The sequence below is a fragment of the Lissotriton vulgaris genome, chromosome 1_1, assembly GCF_964263255.1.
Source record: "Lissotriton vulgaris chromosome 1_1, aLisVul1.2, whole genome shotgun sequence".
In the NCBI taxonomy this organism is placed as follows: domain Eukaryota; kingdom Metazoa; phylum Chordata; class Amphibia; order Caudata; family Salamandridae; genus Lissotriton; species Lissotriton vulgaris.
The window spans coordinates 185,496,023-185,523,087 of NC_141685.1; the positions used below are offsets into that span (position 1 = coordinate 185,496,023).

At 44.3% G+C, this 27,065-nt stretch overlaps 1 pseudogene across 1 annotated transcript in view; it reads right to left on the reverse strand.

The window, feature by feature from the left end:
* Positions 1-1,018: 1,018 nt before the first annotated feature.
* The window catches only part of LOC147738112 (uncharacterized), a 33,562-nt pseudogene continuing 7,515 nt past the window's right edge, over positions 1,019-27,065 (reverse strand). The window contains exon 2 of the transcript XR_015307459.1: positions 1,019-2,868. The product of XR_015307459.1 is annotated as an uncharacterized LOC147738112 (transcript). The remainder of the gene's footprint in view (positions 2,869-27,065) is intronic.

The following is a 27,065-nucleotide window of genomic DNA, read 5'->3' on the forward strand; positions in this document are numbered from 1 at the left end:
CTACTGTGTGTGTTCGCTGATGATACCTTAATGCTGAAGAGCTGCAAAAACTACTCTCACATTCACTACAATGATAGGGTTTTTCCTCCGTGTGTGTTCGCTGCTGACTTTTCAGGTCTGATAACTGACTAAAGCACTTTGCACATTCACTGCACTTGAATAGTTTTTCACCTGTGCGTGTTCGCTGGTGTCTTTGAAGGTGTGATAACCGACTAAAGCACTTTGCACATTCACTGCACTTGAATGGTTTTCCCCCAGTGTGTGTTCGATTATGACGTTGAAGGTTTGATAACTGACTAAAGAACTTTGCACATTTACTGCACTTGAATTGTTTTTCCCCTGTGTGTGTTTGTTGATGTCTTTGAAGGTGTGATAACCGACTAAAGCACTTTGCACATTCAGTGCACTTGAATGGTTTTTCCCCTGTGTGTGTTCCCTGATGTTTTTGGAGGTTTGATAAGTGACTAAAGCACTTTGCACATTCACTGCACTTGAATGGTTTTTCCCCTGTGTGTGTTCGCTGATGTCTTTCAAGGTGTGATAACCGACTAAAGCACTTTACACACTCTTTGCACTTGAATGGTTTTCCCCTGTGTGTGTTTGCTGATGATACCTTAATGCTGAAGAGTTGCGAAAACTACTGTCACATTCACTACATTGATAAGGTTTTTCCCCCGTGTGTGTTCGCTGATGATTTTTTAGGTCTGATAGCTGGCTAAAGCTCTTCCCACATTCACTGCACTTGAATGGTTTTTCCCCCGTGTGTGTTAGATGATGACTTTTTAGGTCTGATAACTGAATAAAGCTCTTTACACATTCATTGCACTTGAATGGCTTTTCCCCTGTGTGTGTTCGCTGATGTCTTTGAAGGTGTGATAACCGACTAAAGCACTTTGCACTTTCACTGCACTTGAATGTTTTTTCTCTTGTGTGAGTTCGCTGATAAACCCTTAATGCTGAAGAGTCACGAAAACTACTGTCACATTCACAATGATAAGGTTTTTCCCTGTGTGTGTTTTTAGGACTGATAACTGACTAAATCTCTTCCTACATTCATTTCACTTGAATGGTTTTTCCCCTGTGTGTAGTCGCTGATGTTTTTGGAGGTTTGATAATTGACTAAAGCACTTTGCACATTCACTGCACTTGAATGGTTTTTCCCCTGTGTGTGTTCGCTGATGTATTTGAAGGTGTGATAACCGACTAAAGCACTTTGCACATTCAGTGCACTTGAATGGTTTTTCCCCTGTGTGTGTTACCTGATGTTTTCGGAGATTTGATAAGTGACTAAAGCACTTTGCACATTCACTGCACTTGAATGGTTTTTCCCCCGTGTGTGTTCGCTGATGTCTTTGAAGGTGTGATAACCGACTAAAGCACTTTGCACATTCACTGCACTTGAATGGTTTTTCCCCTGTGTGTGTTCGCTGATGTCTTTGAAGGTGTGATAACAGACTAAAGAACTTTTCACATTCAGTGCACTTGAATGGTTTTTCTCCTGTGTGTGTTCCTTGATGTTTTTGGAGGCTTGATAAGTGACTAAAGCACTTTGCACATTCACTGCACTTGAATGGTTTTTCCCCTGTGTGTGTTCGCTGATGTCTTTCAAGGTCTGATAACTGACTAAAGCTCTTTACACATTCACTGCACTTGAATGGTTTTTCCCCTGTGTGTGTTCGCTGATGTATTTGAAGGTGCGATAACCGACTAAAGCACTTTGCACATTCACTGCACTTGAATGGTTTTTCTCCTGTGTGAGTTCGCTGATGAACCCTTAATGCTGAAGAGTCACGAAAACTACAGTCACATTCACCACAATGATAAGGTTTTTCCCCCGTGTGTATTAGCTGATGACGTTTTAGGACTGATAACTGACTAAATCTCTTCCCACATTCAATGCACTTGAATGGCTTTTCCCCTGTGTGTGTTCGCTGGTGTATTTGTAGTTCCCATAACCTAATAAAGCTCTTGACACATTCACTGCACTTGAATGTCTTTTCCCCTGAGTATGTGTGCTGATGAAGCTTGAGTAGTGATGTCAAACTAAAGCTCTTGCTGTATGTGTATGATTCTTCTTTCTTAGTTAGTGTCTGTGGGTCGGGTATATATTTGTCTACATCCCATGACTGCATTTCCTGATGGGCCGACATGGCTGATAAAGCACTTGTGTTTTTCTCACACACTTTATATGTGTGCAGTATTTTGCACGTTTGATTTCTGTTTTAACAATAAAATGCGCTAGCCACCAAATAATTGCCACACTCCTAATATGTAGAAGGTGTCCTTGTAGGCGATTGTGCCTTTAGATTGGATTATGGCTATGCACGATTGCGGGTAAAGTTGTATCTTCCTTTTGGCCGGTGCAAATTGGAACAGTCTGTTGTATTGTAGATACAAGAACTCCTCTTTCCTTTACCCGTCAGTTGTCCAGCTCCGCTCTCTTGTGCTCTTCTCTGGTTACTGTGGTTTGGCCAGAAAGAGTTTACAATTCTCCTAGAGCACGGAGTGATGGTTTGTCATCATTTTATAAAACAGAGCACTGTGGTAATCACATCATACCAATCCCATGATCAAAGCTAGTATTAGGTACTTGTTTATACAGGAGGTGGTTTGTTATTGTTGTTGCCTTAATTTTCCTAAGGTCATTTATTCGTCTTTTGGCATGGAGGTGCACAGCTCAGCATCTTACAATCACTGAACTGCCCTTGATGCTTCATCCGGGATCTGTCAGTTTGTGTGCAGGTTCCTCTGTCGCCGACTGCACTGACGCTGTCCTCAGTACTGTAACTCATTATTTCTGCTACTATTGAAGATTTACAGCATTCGCTTCATTATTGATGGTCAATTCATACATTCAAGGCTTGTTTTCTGTTGGATGTAAAGATATTTAAAATTACTAAATTGAAACAAAATGGAATGAGAATTCACAATGTTTAACTGGTTGTAAAAGACATTTCTGGGGAGATTTACCAAATCTCCACGCAATGCAGCGCAGGCCTCCCCCTGCGAGGCTGCGCTGCGTGACAGGGAGGGAGCAGGAGAGCCCCATATTTTCAAAGATATGGCTCTCTCCTTCCCTTTCCCTTGCGCCAGCACTGATTACAGCAGCCCTGCGCCATGCACATACCTTAGCACCAGAGCGCTAGGGTGTTTGTGTGTGTGTGAGTCCAGCATAGGTTTTGTACAGGAAGGACACCCTTCCTGTACAAAATACTATGACTAGACATGAGGGAAACCTTTTCCAACATTGTATGATTGTTACACAGTGCAGGGGAACAAAGGGAAGGCTTGGGTCCTGTCACTGACCGGCCTGGACCACTGCAATGAAGTAAACAGAAACAAATGGCCAGAAAGGTTCGATTACTCGTACTACCCCCCCAAGTCAGTAAATTACTAGGTTGGACAACAATTTGATTAAATTGATTTTTGTATTATGAAAAACTGTTTTCAAAGAAATTCATCATATGTCATCAAAAAAACACATTCATTGACAATTACATACATTGAAAATAATACATAAATATGGAAAAGATATATATACAACCAATTACTGTACAAAATCGCAAGACAACTCTACAATGCCTCAAATTGCTTGATTGTGAGGCACCAGTCATTTATATAAACATAAAGACAAGCGGACATTCAATTTATTGTAACAGCCTTCTTGTCTAAACCAGCCTGAGATTTATAGTTTTTGCAAGGGGGTCTAGTTCAGGGGGAATGAGCAGGATGAATTATGCAGTTGTAGTACATTCTTTTGCCCCTGATTGGCCCCTTCCTTTATTCTATCTCAGGCGGAAAGTAGTACGAGTAATCAAACCTTTCTGGCCATTTGTTTCTGTTTACTTTGTTACACAGTGCAGCACACAAGCAAAGTCAGAAAAGGAAGGAGAAATGAAAGCATTTCTCCTTCCAAGCGCCTAGTTTAAAAGGGCGCAGTTCTCTCACGCTAAACCTAATCTACTATATTTGGTAAATTGAGTTTAGCGTGAGAAACAATGGGTGGTTGCACGGGAACGCCCATGCCCCACCATTGGCAGGCCCCAAGGTGCAAAATAACGCGAAGCAGTGCAATGCAATGCTTCACATTACTTTTACGCTATTTGCTGGGAAGAAAATTAGGAAAAAAAGATTTTGCACTCTTTTGTGCCACTTTTGTGACGCAAACACGACGCAAAATCTTAGTAAATCGCCCCCTTCTTCTTTACTGCCTTTGAAACTTAGTAGGGAATATTTCATCATACACAAATATTTAACTAAAAGTTCTGATGATCAGGTGACATCTTATTAATGTCTGAAAACTAGGTGATTTAACAGTGTTCACTGAGTAACTTAGCAAAGTAAGGGTGCTCGGAGCTCCCAAGTGCTTAAGGTTTTGCTTAAGATAGATGCATACGGTCAAGATTTCATTCAAACAACAATAGAGTTTAGAAAAAGAGATGGACCAGGCGGGGCTGCAAAATTTCCAGTAACTCTTTACGAAGTATACAACGAAAGTAACTCCATTCACACACTTCTCATTTCTTTCCTATTCACTTAAGACCATCGCAAATACCAACTCCTGTCTTTACCTTGCTGTTCATAGGTCACCTTTGACACTTTCAACAGCTCCATTGGTTCAAGCATTTTTGGTTTCGTCTAACCTGGAAGATTGGAACATTATTGTGGTTTGTCAGGGTTTCCTATCGCCATAACATCGGTCCATCTCCCTGAAACTAGTGCAGCTTACAGCACCCGGTTCTGGCCCGAAAGACAACTTTAAAAAGCTAGTCATTAGTTTTTTCTAAAGTTCTGTAAGATGCAGCTCCTTCGGGGGGTTTTGTGTAAAACAGAGCGAGGGGTTTACTGTAAGGCCTGCACTTTACATTGTAAGCGCAGATAAGGCAAACAAACATTGATTCATATTATTTAATATTCAACGTTATCAGTCATTTAGAGAATCCATCATAACCACTTCAGATGTGTGCATATTACTCTTTTTCCCCCTTTTCCACCATTGCATGGCATCTGGCATGATGTTGTCCGTTTGGGGTTCATGATGCCACTTTGTGACCGGATGGGCATTTGGCAGAGCGGGAAGAGGTGTCAGTTATCCACAGGTGATGCGACATTTCTACCTTTCCATATTTCTCATATTCAAATTGACTAATTTCTTGTCCTGCGACCCCCCTACTGCCCTCTGACTGTGCACTCACTCTGTGGGGTTCATAAGAAGTCAGATAACGGCCTGATAGTCACAAGGCCATGGATCTCACTTCTTCTACAACACTTATTGCCGACTTAGGGCCTAGTTTAGAGTTTTTCCAACAGATTATTGCCTCAAAACTAGGAGTTGGTGAAGAATTCCACTCTGCCGCCATAGCTCGTGATGCAGAACTGAGTTTTTTTTTCAAGTGGTTCGCCAATGGTAAGGTGGCGAGCGCTTGTGAGTAAATATAACGCGCTAGACCTCCTGCTGGTTATAGTTCTCATTGCGGGATGTCACGGCAGGTCGCGACCACTCGAGGGTAGAACTCTGCCATTCTCGTTGATGAAGCTGCCACTCGATTAGAATGTCAATTAGAGATAGAGGCAGCAGCGCCCTCTGGCACAAAGGGAAGTGCTGTTCGTGCTGATTTTACAGTGCGGGACAAACTCCTGGTAGTAAAAATCAGTGAGAGCAGCGGAGCTTAACAAACTCTGCCACTAGCAGAAGTCAGCGGAGTACGGCAGAGTTTTCCTGGTGCTTCGTGGAGTTCTGCGGAGTAAAACTCTGCGAACTACACAAAGGCTAATCAAAACGTGACACATATCCTGTCTGCCTTATTATAATTGCCACAGGATGTAATGCATTTTTAATGGGGCGGGCAAGATTCCTGTCACATTTGTGATGGAATAAAGCATCTGCTGAAATCTAAATCAGGCATTTGGTGTACATGGTGTCCAGTGTGGCTAGCTGGGCTTGAAGGATTTTGTGGATTGTGGGTCTCTCACTGCTTTGAGGTCACAGCCAGGCAGAACTTCTGTCAGCCGTGCCTTGTGCAGATCTTCCTTTCTAGGCAGTACTTCTGTCAGGTGTGCCCTGTGCAGATCTTCCTTCCAGGCGGGACTTCTGCCAGCGGTGCCTTGTGCGGATCTTCCTTCCAAGCGGGACTTCTGTCAGCTGCGCCTTGTGTGGATCTTCCTTCCAAGCCCGACTTCTGTCAGTTGCGCCTTGTGCAGATCTTCCTTCCAGGCAGGACTTCTGTCAGCTGTGCCTTGTGCAGCTCTTCCTTTAAGGCGGGACTTCTGCCAGCGGTGCCTTGTGCGGATCTTCCTTCCAGGCAGTGCTTCTGTCAGCTGTGCCTTGTGCAGATCTTCCTTCCAGCCAAGGGCTTCTTTCCTCAATGATTAGTTCAAAGGTCGGGAGAGGTAAAACTGGTCTAGATCATCTTCTTTATTGGAGTTCAACTGGTCAAGCCACAGAGCTCGAGCTCTGAGATGAAGGAGAGTCTGGATTTTCTGAGCTCTGTAGAAGATTAAGACAGTTCTTCCGCATTTAACACATACTACAAGACTCCAGGAGTCCACGCTACAAGTGCTGCTGCAAGGTTTAATTAACCCACTGTATCTGAACATCCCCTGGCAAATGCCAACTAGAGAATAAACATCCTGCCTGCACCAGCAGAGTGCAGAAAGCTTTTCAAGCTCCTCGAGGTACATGGACTTTCTCTATCTGTCGTAACTGAAGATGTTAATTCTTGGTAACATCTATCGCCTTTGGACAAGGTCCTCCATTTTACTATCAGAATGTAACTCATCCTGCGCAGACACAAACCCTCAAGTCTGTATTGCATGAAGCTGGGTGGTTCTCACGCAAAAGAGGGCCCTCCACAAATTGCTGACATTTTCTTACACCCCCTGGACAGCTGTGGCAACACACAGACTAACTACACCTCCTCAGGGATCACCAGTCCATCTGCCAGGATCAAGACTCAGATCTTTCAACCTTCTCTGTTACCGTCTTTGGAACGGCCCATCTCTGAGATTCGTGGAAGCTCCACACTCAGTGAGCTCAGAGTTGTCTTGCAAAACCATCTCATGAGAGTGCAAGAAAAGAACATTAAGTGACACGCACTGCACAGAAGTGTAAATGTATCTACCATTATTGTTCCATATATCATTGTCCTAATGCTGATGTTTTGACATGAATTTTTTGCCGTCTATCACAGTAGCTTCTTCGTTTAAAATCGTACCCAATAGTTTGTTTTCCATCATACCTACTTACCTATGTACTGTTTCTGACCTTACAACATCTCTGGCAGACATGTTGTGCTGTCTGTTGCCACATAAATAGGAAGTAGATTGTTACTGCAGGAAGTGTCCTTGCAGTCAGATGCACTTGATCGGGATAAAAGGTACCATGTTTCTTAGAAAAGCTGCAACTATTGGAATAATAGCATACCAAAAGCCACGCATACAGTGCAATAACACAGACCAGGTACTAGAAAAATGTGATGCAAACAATGCAATAACACAGGCCAGGCACAAGGAGAATCTGATGCAAACAATACAATAACACAGGCCAGGCACAAGGAGAATCTGATGCAAACAATGTAATAACACAGGCCAGGCACTAGGGGAGCAAGCTATCTTATCACCAGCAAGGGACACCACAAGCTCCCAGGGTCCATGTAGGAAACGCCGCTAGCGCCATCAGCCCATCCAGGCGCTCAACCTCAGTGTGAGAACTGCCTGCAGCAGCATCCCTTGCTTTCACCGCAGGCGCAGCGGTGAGGGGAGGTGCTTGTTGTCACCACGCTTATAGTGCTGCCTCTCCCCCCGGGACACGCGCGGGAGAAGCCCGGGCCAAGGGCTGTCCCGTCCTTGGCCTCATTGCCAGGAAGAGGCAGGGCAGGGCTACCCCCCTTTCCACTGGCATTAGGCATCTTGCCTACTCAGATTCGCTGGACATTCAAGAACTGTCGTGGACTACTCGAGGTACCGTTACCGCGGTTATCTCCCAGCATTGCCCAAACTACTCTCTTTGATTTTAAATAATTACGCTCTCTCTCCTGAGGGGTTTGTGGGGCCGGTATAAGGGTGGCCTGAGGGTTCTCATTGTCCACTGGCCCAGAGGCCTGTTCATTACTGATTGTGTAGACAGCTTGCTTTAGACTTAACTTGCACTATAGAGGTAGCATGGGGAAAAGGAAAACTATGGAGGGCAGTGGGGGAGGGGCGGGGAGGGATAGTAAAGGGAAAAAGGCTGGGAAGATACAGAAACATGGAGGGAGTAATTGTGTACTGGATAGGATAGACACCTGTATTAGCAAGTGCGAGGACATATTAGTGACAGATACAACCACCTAGGTAGCAAATACTAAATCCCCACAACGCTCTACCCAACCAGCTAGTTTAAACAACCCTACTACGACCCGCCAATTAGCTATTCGAGCTATGTTTCATAACCCACTAAAACATGCGTTGGCATAGCCAATGGGTCTCGCTTTTGGGACCTTATGTGTTTAGCCATAGATTTTGGCTATGTTGTAGAGCATTGTGGCTGCTGTGAATTTTGTTGAAAACTTATAATAAAAAGTGTTAAGCATTTTTGTTACGTTTATACAAACAAAGACAACATTATATACAACTGAAAAACCTGATAAAAAAAGATTTTAACATAACTTTTTTTGTAATTGCACTGCTGGCAACTTTTTCCTGCCTGTTCTCATTCTTGTTGGTTATAAAAAAAAAATTATGAGAAAGCGGGACATAAATAACGGGGGAGTGTAGGTTGGAAAACAGTAATTTAATTAGAACATGAGCAGTGGACGGACACCAGGGGAGAATCAACAGATGCCAGATTCCAAGGGAGACTGATGTGATGATTAGGTGGTGCGCTGATACAAAATGGTGGTGGTGAATGATGATTAGTGCTCAGGTGGTGACAATATATGGTGTGGATTGGAGGTACATTGTGGATTGTGGAGTTGAAACATGGTTTTTGGTGAGTAATTATGCAGTGTGTTTTGGAAATGTGGAGTTGAAATGTGTGGCCTGGAACTGTGGTGTTGAGTGAAATTATGCTTAGTAAAATTGTGTCATGGTGTGAAGTGCATTTATGTTGGTTGGTGGTATGTGGTATAGAGTGCATTTATGTGGAGTGTATTTATGATGCATTGAGTACAGTGCAATTAAACGGTGTGTAATTATCTGGCACTGAGTGGTATTATATGGAGTGTATTTATGTTGCATTGAGTAGAGTGTTATTATGTCGTGTAATTATGTGGCACTGAGTGGTATTATATGGAGTGTATTTATGTTGCATTGAGTAGAGTGTTATTATGTGGCGTGTAATTATGTGGCACTGAGTGGTAATATGTGGAGTGTATTTATGTTGCATTGAGTAGAGTGCAATTAAGTGGCTTGCAATTATGTGGTACTGAGTGGTATGTGGAGTGTATTTATGTTACATTGAGTAGTGTAATTATGGGCGTGCAATTATGTGGCACTGAGTGGTATTATGGGGAGTGTACGTTGTATTCAGTGGAGTGTAATTTTGTGGCATTAATTGGAGTGTATGTTGCATTGAGTGTAGTGTAATTATGTGGCATATAATTATGTGGCACTGAGTGGTATTGTTTGGAGTGCATGTTGCATTCAGTTGTGTAATTATGTGGTGTGTAATTATGTGGCACTGAGTGGTATTATTTGAAGCCCATGTTGCATTGAGTGCAATTTAATTTTGTAGCATATAAGTATGTGGCACTGTGTGGTATTATGTGGAGTGTATTAATGTTGCATTGAGAAGAGTATAAGTATGAGGCGTGTAATTATGGCACTGAGTGGTATTATGTGGAGTGTATTTATGTTGCATAGAGTAGAGTGTAATTATGTGGCGTGTAATTATGTGGCACTGAGTGGTATTATGGAGAGTGTATGTTTTATTCAGTAGAGTGTAATTATGTGGCGTGTCATTATGTGGCACCGAGTGGTATTATTTGGAGTGTATGTTGCATTGAGTGCAGTGTAGTTTTGTAGAAAATACTTATGTGGCACTGAGTGGTATTGTGTGAAGTGTATGTTGCATTCAGTAATGTGTAATTATGTGGCGTGTAATTATGTGGCACTGAGTGGTATTTGGAGTGTATGTTGCATTGAGTGCAGTGTAATTATGTATCAAATAATTATGTGGCACTGTGTGGTATTATGTGGAGTGTATGTATGTTGCATTGAGTGGAGTGTAAGTATGTGGTGTGTAATTATATGGCACTGAGTGGAATTATGTGGCGTGTATGTTGTATTCAGTAGAGTAAATATGTGGCGTGTAATTATGTGGCATTGAGTGGTAATATTTGGAGTGTATGTTGCATTAAGTGCAGTGTATCTATGTAGCATATAATTATGTGGCACTGAGTGGTATTGTATGGAGTGTATGTTGCATTCAGTAGAGTGTAATTATGTGGCACTGAGTGGTATTATTTGGAGTGTGTGTTGCATTGAGTACAGTGTAATTATGTAGCAAATCGTTATGCGGCACTGAGTTGTATTGTGTGGGGTCTATGTTGCATTTAGTAGAGTGTAATTATGTGGTGTGTAATTATGTGGCACTGAGTGGTATTGTGTGGAGTGTATGTTGAATTCAGTAGAGTGTGATTATGTGGTGTGTAATTATGTGGCACTGAGTGGTATTTGGAGTGTATGTTGCATTGAGTGCAGTGTAATTTTGTAGCATATAATTATGTGGCACTGAGTGGTATTGTGTGGAGTGTATGTTCTATTCAGTAGAGTGTAATTATGTGGCGTGTAATTATGTGGCATGTAATCATGTGGCACTAAGTGCTATTATTTGGAGTGTATGTTGCATTTAGTGCAGTGTAATTATGTAGAATATAATTATGTGGTAATTATCGTGATACCCCAAAGCGGACTCCATTTATCCATGCACCCGGGATCTGGGGACAACACCCTTAATTCTGCTCGAGTTTAGCATAGTGCAGAACACAAGTCACCTTAAAAAATAACACTACATCACGATGCAGTAACAATAGACTTCTGTTCCCTGAACCCTGACACCCCTCCGATCACTCATGGACTTTCCTTTACCTTTGCCCGTGTATAGTGCTCAGCTGCCTTTAGGGTAGGTTTGCGCTCTACAGATACCACATATGTACATAAATATTGTACCAAAGCCAATCAGGGAGGTTCAGTGCTAAATATGTCAGCAATTAATGCATTTCACTTGCACGAGCATTGTGCGCAGCCTCTCGTCGGGTGGATGGGGTGACCAATTCTCATTCATTTACTGAACTGACTGTGTTCTTACAGAATACAAACTCTGGTGTGTGACTCCTTCTGCGGCACAGTGACTGAATCAAATCATTTGACTCGATTTACAGTGAATTCAAACCAAATGCGTCTAATTACTAAACGTGTGAACTAGAGAGAGAGGGGGCTTAGTTCGAATAAAGGACAAGAGATGGGAAGAGATAATAGAACATTATAAGGAACACAGAAGAGCAGGTTTAAGGAACAGGGTGGAAGAAAGGGTGAAACTGGGGTAAGAATGATCGCCCCTTAAGCATCAGTTTCAGGAACAAACTCAGAACTTTTAAAAGCTGCAGCGTCCCGCGAGTGGTGCACGCGTTTGTGTGAAATCTGACACAAAACAGATGGCATACTGCCTCCGCTGCTCGTAACCGCAAGCCGTAGGCCTTTTCACATGCTTCCAGAGCAATTCCATGAGGTCGTTTTCCTAGAGCAGCGCATGCACACATGGTTTCAAAGGTCATGGTTGACAGGGTACCAGTGGATAGTTTAAAAACCAACAGCGTCAGTCCCAAAACCGGGAGTGATCCAGTAAGATATCTCCTACATTTATTCCCCTTTGCACATCACTGTTTGATACTTTAATTTAAGTAGGGAACAACATGAGATATCCCTGAACATAATGGTGCGTATTACTCGGATGATCAAACGAGCTGTGAAGGTGTGCTTGAAGCAACTTTTTCTATCACACTCTACTGACTTTGAAAATAGTGAATAAGAAACACCTTAAGTCAAACTCTAGAAAGAAAACAAAGGATGTGACTGGCACCAGAATTTTAGATAAAAAGAGAATGGAATGAAGCACATTGGCTGCACCAGGGCCTGATCTCATGCCATGCTCTTGGCTTATGGGCAACATCAGAGGAAGAAGCTCCGAAATACTTGATGGCCTAATGATGCCCGGACAATCACTTCCAAGTTTGTCAATCCAGCAAGCAGAACAGGAGGAAAGGGCAAGCAAAAATCCCCCTCCACCAGCCAAAGGGATAATCCCCATGTAGGTAAGGGCAAATTAGTAAACAAATTATTGGCCACCAGAGGATGAACCCCCACTCACTGTCCTGCCCCATTTCCATTCACAGAAGGCTGTGGATAGCCTCTTCCACATCAGCACTTCAGGCACTATCCTGTTGTGTTTGTTTTCTTCCGAGACTCTGGCTCAGGTTGCCCTTTTAGTGAATTACATTTCAAAAGGTTCAGCTATTTATTTAGTACGCTATAAAAAACCACTAATAAAGTAAAAATCGTTATCAACCAAATACTCCCTTACAATGTATCCCTACACTTCAAATATACAATTTTAATGGATTTAAAGTACAGAAAAGTGAAAGTTGTAGATGTTTGAAGGGGGCACTTTCCATTTTAGGTCTCACTTACCAGACATTGCTGTTGCGAGTCTATTGCAAGTGCGCTGTGTGAAATCAGACACAAAAGAGATGGCACACTGCGCGCCACTGCAAGCCGTAGGCCTTTTCTCCCGCACAAGCATGTGAAAAGTCCACAGCAATTCCAAAAGGTCGTTTTCCTAGAGCAGCACATGCGCTGCTCTAGGCTTGACCTAAAAAGGGGGCCCAAACATAGGTGGTGAGGGAAACCTAGATGCTGGAAGCGATAGCCAATCCTCAAATAAGTCATCTGGGAGTGACATAAAGAAGACAGGGTCGGAAATCCCGTACACTAATAGGTTTCTACCACTGGTGGAGTTGCTGGAGGAGGACACCGAAACGGGGGCTAGGTGTCACCCCCCTCATCAAACACAGCATCCCGAGACATGAAACCGAGAGCCAGATTGTAGATCTACCAATGTTCCCCAAGAAATACTTAGCCACATTAATACTCTCTGACTAGAAGTCAAGGATATGAGAACCATTATTGAGGGTCTTACTTCCCTGGTAAATCAGATACTGAATAAGGACCCTGCCTGTCCTTCTCGCCCCGTACCCACTGACTCTACATCTCATCAGGTGGTTTATCCAGAGCGGGAGATACCCACTGTAGGTAAAGCTCCCAAGTTGGCATCTTTTTGCAAGCTAGCCCCCTCAACCATATAGTGGTTCCAGCACCCTCCAGGACCGAGCGCCCAATAGCCCCTAGTCATGCCCAATACATGCAAATTGCAGTAGTATACCCCCAAAGTTGGCACACCCACTGGTCACTGGACCCACCGAACAACCCCCATCACAGCGCTTTACACAAAACCATAACGCACGACTGCCCGCGCAGTCTAATATCCATTTTCCTCCCAAAATTTACATGATTAACGTACCCAAATATGACCCAAGCAAGGGCCATGAAAATAATGATTCCCTGACCAACAAGGTCATACACTGGATAGGCCATGTTAGCGGCTGTCGCTCTGTAATTTGCGAAGACATCTCAAGGGCTTCTAGGTTTACCTCCCGAACCTAATCACTAGATTGTATCGAGCTTACACTGAATGAGATTGAAAATCTTCTTTCCCTGCAATATCGTACTTTCCCCCAGAAAGTTCCTTGATCCCATTCAGACGGTTCTTACAGAACAAGTACGTGCCACTAAACACTAGAAAATACACTTTCTAGGTTAAGAGGTTTTTCCTCTCTTGAGGCTAATGATTGACTGCTTTGTAATACCCAGAACAAACTAGATGGCCTTTTTGCTCCCCATATGATTAAGAAATCCCCTCTCTTACCCTTAGCTGGTACTCAACTCCCTTGTCTTCATCCAGGACGTGAGGCTACTGCCTCTCGGGAAGCACCCTCCTTACCTGTAGGAGTATCGGGCCCAAATGATGTACTTATTGATGTTACAAGCGGACTGCGGCTACGTTCACCTGCTGCCCATGGGACATCCATGTTATCCTGGAATGTAGCAGGATTGAAGATGAAGACCGTCTTCCCTGATTGGTTCACTTTTATTGATCAGTTTGATGTCTGTTGTTTTCAAGAAACCTGGGCAATAGACCCCCTATACTGCTTAGGTTGCTTAAGTTACTATACCCCTGCAACATGTGGGAGTAAGGGTCGACCCTCAAGTGAATTGGTAATCTGGGTGCGCCAAGTTGGCGGTTTTAATGTTGGGTTCTTGAAACACAGAGTAATGATATCGGTGCGATCAGGTTGAAGTGGGGCCAACAAGGGGCTGTGGACGTTTCTAACGTTTATGCCAGGGGCTCAAAGGGGAAGAAGTCTAAAGTTATAGCGGCTTTAGAAAACTTATTAGATCTACCGTGGTTCAAACATTCTGACTGCGGTGGATTTTAATGTGACTTTTGAGCCCCTCACCCTTGAACATTATTGTAGGAAGGTGTCATCTGACTGCATGGTTTCCCCCACTTTTTTTCTGGTGTTTTGCTGGTTTTCGACTTAGTTTGGCTGGGATCCTGCTATTCAGGACCCCAGCCTATCTGCCTTCTCCCTAAAATTGATTCCATGTACAATAGGTACACTCCAGTTTGGTTACTGTGGTACCCTTGTGAGTCCCTAGTACATAGTAGACTAGGTAGTAAGGGAATAGGTACCCCAGAGGCATACCAGGGGCTGCAGCATGTATTATGCCACCCCTGGGAAGCCTTCCAAAATGACATGCACCCCTTACTGAGATATAGGTTACCTATATCTACCTTAAATCACTACACATAGAGACCTATCAGTCACCCCTATGTCAGGCCTTATCAATCTTGAAGGCAGGGTGCTTGGTTTCATGTGAGAGGGTGCCCATGTATGAGCAGAGCCCCTCTGCAGCTTTCGGAACCATTCTCTAGGGCTGTTCTGTGATGCAGCCTGACCATATACTCTGCATTATATCCTCGCGGTAAATGCTAACTTTGGGATGGTTGTACGGAAACATGTTGTGTTTGGTGTCAAACACTTTGGAATCCTACCCCCCTCCAGTCCTGGTGGCGGGGGTAGAATTCCACCCTTCTTGAGGGAGAGACATTTACACACCGGTCTACCCGGTAACCAGTTTAGAGAGCTCTGGCATCACAAAATGGATGCTGCAGCCACAGACACAAGTCTGGCCTCTTGCTGCTGACCGAAACTCCGGCAGGGGAGGCCTGGACAATAGGTTTCCTGTCACAGGGAGGCGTAACCACCTCCCAGACAGGTTTTAGTGTATTGGGGCTGGGTGGTTACACTCCAGGAGTGCTTTGAAGTCTGCACTGGGGACACATTTGGTGTCCATGTGCATAGTCCAGCTCAAACCAGTTGCAGGGGCTACCAGCCCCTGCTCTGGCACGAAACTGGACAAAGGAAATGGGTGTAGCCATCCCTCTTTCCAAACCCTCCCATAGGTGGGTCCCCAGAGTTAGTCCAACCCCTTTCTTAGGTATAAGTAAGGAACCCCTTGCAACAGGACTTTAGATATCCCTGGAGGAAACTCTGCAACTGAATCCTGGAACTTTGATGCTCTACTCAAGACTAGAGGACTAAAGAAATCTCCCTTGGGGTCAAGGAGTAACTCCCCTGCTTGGCAGGCACCAACGAAGCATTTGCCGGTCTGCATTTCCAAAGCTCCCGATGGACTCTGAAGTATCTGCAGCCCAGGAAGAGGATTTCCAGACTTCTCAGAGGTTGACCCGAGTCCCCAGCAAAGCTGAGACCCACAGTCCTAGTGAGTGACGTGGAACTAGAACTCCTGGACACCCTGCACATTTGCAAGTGCATTGACTTCTTGACACCTCTTGCTTTAGATGTGCCCTGACTCCCCACCAAGTGGTGAGTCCCTCGGACCTTGCTGGCCCACACCGAAGCATCTTTCTCCTTTCTGCATGGGTTGCTGTTGCCAAGGCTTGATGGGTCTAACCCGGGCACCGATACTGCAGCACTCTGCATACTTCGTGGGTCAGCTCGAATCTAGCTCCTGGTTGTCGTCGACGCCTCCTGGTCCTCGTGGCTGAAGAGTCAATCTTCACCTCCTTCACCTGAAATCACCGACATTGGTGGGCATCTGCCTATCGTACCCCTGGTCACTGGCAAGTGACCCAGACTCTGTCCCCTCTTCTTTCAGGTTCTTCTCATCTTCAATCCAGGCTTGGATCAATGCGGACACTTTCCACCTCGACAGCAGTAGCAATTTGCAGCAGATCGCCGTTGGATACAGCGACGATTCCCAACACCAAAAGACACCTATGCACCCGGCTTCCCTGGGTGAGGTAACTCGAGTACTACATTGCTCCTGTGGGTGTTGGCTCTAGAACCCCTTAAGTCTAAAGGGGTTTGCTCAAAGTCCTCCTCTAAGTGTCCATTTTCTTTAATTTTCCAACCGCGACATTCCCAATTGAAGTTTAACGGTGATCCGCGGCTGTGTTCAGACACTGAAAGCGTGTCCCCTGTGGGTCCCCTGAGTCACTACCTTGGGTGGTTCCTGGTGGCCCCAGCACTTCTACAGGCTCTAGTCCTTGTGTCTATCAAAGTCGTGGTTCTTATACGACTTTATTGATACATGGTTTGGTACGCCCCTAGGGCTCAACATATATTGTGTTAATTTACTGTGTGCTATTAAGTTTTCTGTATGTACTTTTGCCTCTAGCCTCATAAAGAGACTAGAGAGATGTGTTTAGAATAAATACATATATTTTATATATATTCCTTGAGTGGTCCTCCTTTCATTTGGTCATTCACGAGATTATAGACTGGTAAAATAAGCTGCTTCACATTCCTCCAATACATAGCCTGAAGGCTGCTCCATAGTTACCTCAAGGATAGCTTTCAATAAAGGTTGCATGTAACCTATCATCAATAAGGGTTGTTTGGACTGGTGCAAGGTGCCCACTAGAGTAGTGGACAGCATATGCCAGGCCAACTTCTCACATATTAATTCAAGTCTTGCTAAAGCAGGCACGGCAAAGTGCACAGCATTGGCGCCCTTCTTCTTTGTATTTGCAGCAGCGTGCCATGAGCCCTTCCACTTTAATAACGCCTGTCGCTTATTTGAAATGCAGCCCACACAGCACTCATGGGACGCCGCTTGTTTGTATTTGCAGCGCCATGCAGGATTTCACTTTGGGAGCGGCTGCCGCCCCACACAGCATGCGTGTCCTGCAAGTGCTGTGTGTGGCGGGGGCTGTTCTTGCAGTGGGGGCGTGCAGGGCCCGCTGCAAATGCAAACAAGCGGGCACCATTGCCCAATTAATGGATAACTTATCCTATGGCTTCATCAGGACCTTAAGTATTGCTACTGCTTTCCGTCAGTACCTCTGGCGGTCCCAAAAGCCGTCTGGGGCTTTTGGAACCGCCAGAGGTACCGACGGAGAGAGCGGTACCTCCTATGTCCTGATCAGTGGCCAGGTGAGGCGAGGTCTGATCCTCTCAAAAGACGGGAAATCGTCATTTACAGAGGAACTGTTATCCTTATTTACAGGTAAAGAGGTTGTATCAGTTCCAACTCTTTACACACATTATATATTGTGTATTTATAACACTCACTTGCAGTAGCAATACTTAAGGTCCTGACGAAGGCATAGGACACGTTATCCATTAATTGCTGAAACATGTTGACCCTGCACATCTAGACAGTTACTCGTTTAAGACTGTTGTTTTGCACTGTTTTTATGTCTTGATCTCTGAGAGGCACGAATAAATAATTTTGCTTCCCATTGGTAATTTTAATTCACATCACATGCACACTACTGCACTGCTTTCACGATTCCCACATAATTGAGTACTCGCATCCAGAGGTCCATATACAGCGTGTTTTATCGAAATAGGTCAAAACATCTACGAGCTCCCCTTTCCTGAAGCATGGGTTGCAGTCCTTAGTGCCACTAGTGTGACATTAGGAGGAGACCCAGATGATGAAGCATGTCACCACTCGTGATTTATGGGAATCCGTCCTTTTAATAGAATTTTCCTTCACTGAGTTGTAGAAACCAGATTAGTCCTGTTGCTAGTTTCTTGCGTTTATCTTGCTTATCAGACCCATGGATATTTGTGTTGTTTAGACAACAACCCTAGGCCAGACAATGGAAGAGGCAGGGTCTCTGAAAGGGGGCGAACAATAGAGCACGGGGTCTGCATATGATTTTAAACCAGCCGAGACTGATTATTAATAACAATAACAAAAACACCCACCCTGCAAACAGCCTCCTCTAACAGGCACCTTCCATTCATTTGATAATTAAAACAATACTGAATAGGATTTCTTTTCAATTGGACTTGGGAGTGCAGTGTATTTGTCTCTTGGCTTGGGGAGTCAAGTTAAATAAATCACTATACTAATTCAACACTAATCATCAATAGTTAAATAAATAATGTAATTCATTCAACGGCTTGTGTTTTGCTTCAGATGAGTAATCAACGGATTGTGCGTTTCCGATACCCCAAAACAAAGTATATTTATCACATAAAAGTTATAACCTCTTATATTAGGGCACAGAATACAAGTTCCCGAATAAAAAAGGCAGGATTTCATTTTGTTTGGAAGCTACGTTATGAAATCTACAGGTCTGTTTTATTTAGCTGTCAGATGCATTCTCCCAGTACTTCATTATCCGTGGACATGACCATACTGTATAGAAGAACATAGCCCATGCCAAAGCATGTTTTTGCCACATGTTTGTCTTTCCTAGGTCAGTCATGTGTATAATTTTGAGTGTGCCATTAATGCAGTGAAATCATAACATGTTTGAGGGCAGTGTTCCACTTGTATCTGTGAATTACAACTATAGTCCCTTCCTCACTTCCCCCTCACCATCAAAATAATTTTTGGCATGTCATCTTGTAGTGTTCTTTAGTGTCTTGTGACCGATCCGCTTGACATACGCAGATCCCGCATGTCTGTGAGGGTGCTTGTGAACCAGGTGTCCCTCAATGCTTGTGGTTTTTCCTGCCTGTGACTGGAAGCATTTAACCTGTTCAATCCTGGGATTTGCAGTCCAAACTCTGTAGTTTTTCCCTTCCATTCCCCTGACTATCAGTTTTTCCCTCTAAATGTCTCCTTTGCTCTGTGCTAAGACCAGCATGTTAAGCAGTGCACCCCCTGTGACCATTTTGTGATAACAAGTAAGTGAAACCAGCCCCCCTTCCCCCATGAGACAGCAGTAATCTGCCGTAAGATGTTTAAACTGTGTTTAATAGGGACTGTGCACTTTGTTTTTTGGCCAGGAGAGGGAGTAAAGTTTTATACAAATAGTGATGTTAGAGGACAAGTTTGTTAGGGCCTTACCTGTAGAAGTACAAAGTGTGGATTGAGCCTGTCTGTCTCCTAAGAGATTTCTGAATAGAGGAGCAGCTTCTAACTCCCTGGCCAGCAAACCTTGCCTGAGGTATCTGGGACCTAATATAGTCTGATAATGTTTGGTACATGTGTACACTGATTGGTGGTTGTATCTGATGTTTCTATTGGATTAGGGTTAGTGTCTTCATTGGTTGGGTATTTGAGGGTTCTGATTGGTTTCTGGGTCTGTGATTCATCATCAACATCATCAAAGCTTTATTTCGATATACAAAATATCATAAAAGCACATACAAAGTATAAAAACCACAATTCATGGGTATTACATTTTACAAAGTAAGTTACAATAGAAACATTCATATTACAATAAATAGTTTAAAAGGCATATTAAACATTAGCAGCTTTGTGAATATAAAAAATGTAGCTAAAACTAAGGTCATCTCGTAGCCTTTGATCTGATTATCCAAGCCCAGCTCAGAAATTTGGCAACCCCACACACTAAGCTTCTGCTAGTGTCAGCCTTCAATATTCTAAGTGCTGAGGAATGGTCCCTAGTTCTGAGCAATAAACACACGGATTTTAGCCATTTCTGTCTGGGTTTTACATAGGCTGGGCATACAAAAAAGACGTGAGCGATACTTTCAGTGACACCTTCACAAATTGGGCAGTCAGGTGAAGTTTGGTACGGGGGCTTCCACTTACAGGTATAATCATGGAGGGGGAGGTTTCCCAACCTGAACTGAATGAATAGGGATCTGTCTCTTGGTTTCTTGATAAAATCCAAGTAAGGGTCCAAGCGAGGCTTAGGTTTGTGCTGTTTAAATGCTTCAGTCAACCTTCCTTGGTTTGGGTCCCTTAGGTCTTGCTCATCAACCCAATTCCAGTAAACTCGCTTAGTTTCGGCCTTAGATAAAGCAACTCCGAGCTCCCAATCAATTGGCAAGCCAGTTTCATGCAGAAGCTTCTTTATATTGAGGATCCAGTTAATTTTATGGGAACCATTAAGATTCATGACCTCTTTCAAACCATCTAGGTACTTTGAGGGCTCTGGGGTCCGCCATAACCTAGCCCAGTATAAAAGAGGCCGTAACCTGGCTAGGTCCTGTATGGAGCGGCGACCCAGATCACTCAATAATGGTTTAACACCTTGGCTGCTAATGGTTTTCCCCTCCTGTGCTGAGTGGCTTTGAAAGCCATTGTTCATGACGAGCTCAGCTCGTCATCAGCACAGCTCCACTGTGCCTCATGACGAGCTGAGCTCGTCATGAGCATGGAAGGGGTTAATGGGGGTGCCCCTTGGAAGGGATACCAGCTCCCTAAGGAACTTATTCTCAGAGGTGGTCAGGCCGTTGATGCAATCGAAACCCCACAACTCTGCACCATAAAGGGCGCTGCCCACGGCTTTTGCAGCATAAATATCCAGGGCAGGAGCAATGGGCTTGGAGATGGACATACGATGTTGTCGCCCTAATGCACCTACCATCCTTTTATGATTTAAAACCATTTTATCAATGTGAGGCTGCCACTTTAAGATTTGTGAAATTCTAATTCCCAGGTAGTCAAATTCTTTTACACGCTCCAGGGATTCTCCATCAAGGGAGAGGGTGGATCTGGAAGACTTACTTGGGTTAAAGTAAAGGAGCTTAGTTTTCGAGGTGTTTAGGACAAGGCCCCTAAGCTTACAAAACAAACAGAAGCGATTCAACAACTTTTGCAGACCCACAGGGGTTTTTGAGACCAACAACGTGTGGTCTGCAAAGAGTAGGGTGGGCACTTTATCACCCGCCAGAACCGGAGCATCTGCGTCTATTTCAAGCAAAAAAGAGACCACACCATTCACAAATAATGAAAAAAGTGTTGGGGCTAACACGCAGCCCTGGCGTACCCCTCGTGTTCACAGGAATTCTATCAGTTTTTTGCCCTTGGGATCCCCATCTAATACGGGCATAAGTGCCATCGTGCATGCGGGCCAAAAGATTTAAGATTGGTAGGGAGATCCCCATCTCCTCCAAGATTAACCACAGGCGGTCTCGGGGGACCAGGTCAAAGGCGGTCTTTAAGTCAATAATGCCAAATAAAGACCGCCTTTGCCAATTGTAACTACCTTCCAGTGAAGGAGTAACATCTTAAATGCTTGATCCACCGTACCTGTGCATGCCCAGAAGCCTGCCTGAAAAGGAGAGATGATGTTATTCTCCTCTACCCACAAGAGGATCCTCTCCAGGAGAACCCTGCCAACCAATTTCTGCCCAGCGTCTATAAGACTAATTGGGCGATAGTTGGCAGGATCCTTCCTAGGGCCCTTCTTGTAGATAGGGATCACCTCAGCCGCCTTCCATGAATTAGGAACAGGTGAACCTGCTAGCAGTGCATTTATCAAAGTAGTAAAATAAGTTGCCCAACCGTCAGGATTGGCTTTAAAAAGGTCACCTGGCACACCGTCCTGTCCTGGGGCATTAGCAGATACTATTTTAGCTATTGCCGTAAGGACCTCTTTTTTGGCAACTCTAGTGGGTATGAGCCGCCGGGAACCAACATCCAGAGCACCGCTCAAATGCCCTGGGTCTCCGGGCAGCTCATTCCCACCATAGAGTTTAGCAAAATGTTCAAACCATTCACTATCTGTAATATGATTTGGAATTTGGTTCGAGTCGCAGCCAGTCGATTTTCTGACTAATGCCCAGAATAAATTACCATCTTAGTTTGGCTTGCATCTCTGAGGTTTACCCAATGGGATTCTTCCCAAGCCCTTCTGGCGGCTATTATAGCCTGTCTATAGTACAGTCTGGCCAACCGGACAGATACTGGATTAGAAGATTTGATGGCAATAATTAGATTGTTTTTCCTCCTTCTACAGTTACTATCAAACCAATTCTGGGCTGGTTTGATAGTTGCCAGACTCTTTTTGGCTGGGACCGTAAACAACTTACCAATCTGATCCATAGTGGCAGTATAGATGACTTCTACATCTGTAGGACAAGCCGCCTCATTGCATACTACAGATAGCCTTAGTGACTGCTCATCAGCCCTCCTGTCTACCATTATGTAGTCAATCCTACTCTCACCCGATACTCTGTTGTAGGTGTTTGCTCCCTGAGCATCGGAGGTAGTACGGCCGTTGGTAGCTCTTAAACCTGTTTCGATCATTAAACCATTTACTTGAATGACTACAGGAGACCATCTCCTGACAGGCTTGAGGGTAAGAGACGGGACGCCCCATTGTGCATCATCCTCATGCACTCCAAGAATATCATCTACTGCCAAAGGTTCAAACGAGCAGTTAAAGTCCCCAGCGACCAGAACTAAGGAGTCAGGAACACACAACCTCAGCAAGTCAGTTAAAATATCGATGGTAGACGACTTGGTCCCCTCTTGGGTACCCCTTGCATATACATTAAAGAATTCCCAAGCGGGGGCACCATTCATACCCTCAATAGAGATTCTCATAATATCCAGACAGGAGGAGGTGTGGTGAATAATCTTAAGGTTAAGGTCAACCCTTACCCATACCATAAGCCCACCAGAAGGACGACCGCGCCCAACCGAGGTAGCAGGTACACAGAAACAAGAAAATCCCTGTTTATACAGCGGTTCCAAACTCCATGTCTCCTGAAATATACAAATGTCATACTCATCAATAAAGCTATGATAACAAAAGCTTGTTTCGCAGACCTGCCACATTCCACGAAACAATTTTAAGATTGCTAATGTGTATCTTACTGAGGACCAGGACACTTGCAGTTTCACCTAAGGCCTGGTTGGCGTCAATATTAATAGTACTCCCAGTGTCCAGTACTATATCAGTGGACTTTGAGCCCACTGACTGTTGTGATACAGGTGAGTCTAAGGAGCATCCACCTGGGGGGGAAGGGGAAATACTTATTTCTCTTACGATATCATCGGGTCAATCAACTGCCTCCAGACAGTCTTAACGGTTATGATGAAAAAAACTATCAATGTTCAAGGGGGGCATAGGCAATTCTCCCTGAGCTGGGCCCCTCCCGCTCCGGGGAACCATAGTCCATCCATCGAGCTGAGGAGCAAAATAGCCAGGGGGATAGAAGTAAGTTAATGGGAGGGAATGGACAGTCGTGCCTGTGCTGGGGTATCTCCAGTTGCAGATATAATCGACAATTCAAGGGTTATTAAAGTTAATCAGAATACAATCACCCCTTATGTTTTTAGCCAAGTGTCCCACTAATGGTGTCCTTCGGATCATAAGTATTTTACCCACTAAGTGCAGGGGCAAGGGTCTATTCGTATTTAGCCAGTGTATGACCCTGTTCCATAGTTTTGTGGGGCTTTCCCCCTCATTTTTGCCCAGTTCTGGGACACCTGCCAGGACCACCACAAATGGACAAACCTCCGGGGGTAGATTTAAGATTTTTTTACCCGCATTAAGTTGGATAGTCGTTGCCCCCCCCACCAGACATGTCTTGTTCTGAGATCTTCTTACGTTGACATGAATTGTTTACATTGGGACCTGCTATTACTTTATCAATAGGAATAGCTAAAGAAACAGGTAAAACCGACTGGACTGTATTTGAGCCCACTTATTCTTTGATGGTCGCTGGAACGGCAACCTTTTCCTTGCGGGTTTTAGACAATTTAGTAACTGAGGGCGAAATAACTCTTAGAGTGGGTTCAACAAGGCCCTTAACATCACGTTCAACCCTCTTTAAATGGACCTCAATCTTGCTCAACCTTTCTTCTAATGGGGCTAAGAGGAGCTTAATAGTGTCATAGATAGCATTAGGCTCAGCCTCCAGCACCCCCTGCCATACTTCTTGGCTTGGCAACCCATCTAAAACCTGGGTCACCCTGCTAGGCAAGGTTGAGTCTGTCAATCCATGGGGAGAATTAACAACTGGTTGCTCCGCAATAGGTAAGTTAGCTTTCCTGGCTTTACGACCTTTATTTTTTCTCCCGCCAATGTTATTTACTGATTGATGGGTGTTTTTTGGAATTGCCCCCGGGTCTTTCCCACACTGTTGCCTAGTATTATACACCTTTGCTACACTGGGCATAGTAGGAAACATTTGGGGGGATAACAACAATGAATCTGATGCTGTGGACTGACTACTAAGGGTACTCTGTGACAGATTACAAACGGGAAGCTGTAGGATTGGAAGTTCTAAGATGGGGGAAGCACTTAAGCCACTATTGGCATCCAAGTTATCAGGAGTCCGAGCGTTCGCAATTAGTCCCATAGAAGATCTTCTTGCGATAGCCAGTTCATGTGAGACACGTCGCTCCATTATGGTAATCCCCTCATCAACAACACTGTTCATCTTTGTTATGAATTGGTCCATAGCTCCAGTAAAAATTGCAGCACCTGCTCTCCCCTTTGCCTCTTTAGGCGGCATAACAAATCTCCCAGTTAGATACAAATAATTATTTAGGCAATGTACTCACGCAGATGTGCTGAGTAGAAGATGGAAGGGGGGTGGCCCGACCCAGCCTCTCCGGTCTTGAACGGGCTTAAACGGGCCCGCCCTTGGCCCGGGGTTCGCCTGGGTGCTCCCGCGCGCAACTTGCGGGGCGAGAAGCGTTCCTGTCTTTTAACACGCCTCCGGGCGCTCTAATGGCGTCACTCTCGCGCCACAACCGCTGGGGCACCTGGGAGATGGAGTCCCTGCGGCGGCGATGGGGCTGGTGGGGCGCGAGGAGCGAAGAGCGGCGAGCCGTTCCCCTCACGGCAGGTGGTGATGGCCCAGATGTGCAAAGATTAGCCGTTCCCCTCACGGCAGTCAGGCAAGTCCTTGGTGTCCTTGGTGTCACTGTCAATAGATAAGCGCTCCCTGTGATTCAATCAATGTAGGGTTGGGGCTAGGGTTAGGATTTCTATTGGAAGTAGGGACTAGAGCTTCCTGTGTTATTGGTTGTTGGGACTAGGGTGGGACTAGGGCTAGGGTTAGGCCTTTAATTGGAAGTAGCGATTAGAGCTTCTGGTGTGATTGGTTCCTGGACTAGGTGTGGGACTAAGAGTAGGGTTAGGCTTTCTATTGAAAATAGGAACTAGGGTTTCCTGTGCCATTTTGTTGCTTGGACTAGGGTTGAGACTACTGGTAGGGCTAGGGCCTCTATTGGACGTAGAGATCAGGGTTTTCTAAACTGATTGGGTGCTTGGACTAGGGTCATGATTGGCTGGAAGGTCCTGGTCTCCAATTGGTTCTAGAGTTTAGGGTTAGTGATGTTATTGGATAGTGTTTGGGCTAGGGTTCCCAATGGCTGAAGGGGTCACCTGACTACTAGGGCCATAAACAGCCAAGGCTTAGGGCATCTCCGCTTGGGAGTCGGAGCTAAGGATGAAGAGGACATGGGTGAGTGCCTGTTTAAACCTGTTAGAGACTGGCCGGGACCAGTGCCAGGAATGCTGGCCATTCATTAATACCCACCCTACGTATTTGTCACTCTGTATATATACATTTATTTTCACTATAGATATGTGCCTATCTTTGTGTATTGCTTTGTATAAACATGTACAATACTTATGTTATAAAACAACAAAAAAGACAAAAATCATCTTTGGTCTGCATGTACTTGCTTCCATTGTGCATCTATGTACCTCCATGTACTTGGATCTATGTGTCTGTTACTTTTCTCCTTAAAAAGCATATCCAATGCACTACCCTATTTCTCATCCTGCACCTCTATCAACATCTTTAATCTGCACATACTTACCTCCTTTATGCATCTATATACTTTCAATTTACTTATGTGTCTATATATTTATCACTTTCTTCTAATTTAGCATATCCAATGCACTACCCTATTTCTCAGCCTATACTTCTCTCAATATATCTTCTAGCCCAACTTTCTGACTCATCTCAAACTTCTTTCTAGTACTCTTTCCAATTCACTACCCTATGTCTCACCCTATACATCTATCAGTATATCCTCTACACCCACTCTCTTTTATCCTAAACCCCATACCACTACTATGTTTCACAAAATAATCCTCTCTCCTACTCTATCACACCTTGTATCAACAGACACCTCTTTTACTATACCGATACCCCAAAAGAAACCTTTCTAAACTCTTCCCTCTGACTCGTCCCCTCCAAAAACGCTTTTTACTCATCCAAAAGCTTCCTCCTACTGCTATGACCTAAAAAAAGAAATCCTTCACTCTTCTATCCCTCCACTATCCTTTTCAATCAAAATAACAGACTAACATGTTCACTTCTCTTATTCCATATTCCACCATATTAATTCACCACTACTTATGGGTTCCAGAGTAGCGTGCTACTGGCCATCAAAGCGTTTCATCACCTCATCAGGCTTACAAGCGCTATATAGGCAAACCTTTTTTCCTTTTTTACCTCTCCCCAACCCTTCTCAATCCAAATAACTGACTAACATATCCACCACTCAAATTACTTCATATTTCACTATACTAATTTTCAACACTAATCCTTTATGGGTTCCTGAGTAGCCTGCTACTCGCCAGAAAAGTGCTTTAACACCCCATCAGGGGTAACAGGCACTATATGTATGCAACCCTTTCATTCCCTTCTATCCCTCCGCTATCCTTCGCACTCCAAATAACTGACTAATATCCACCACTCAATTTACTTTCATGTTTCACCATACTAATTCACCACTAATCCTTTATGGGT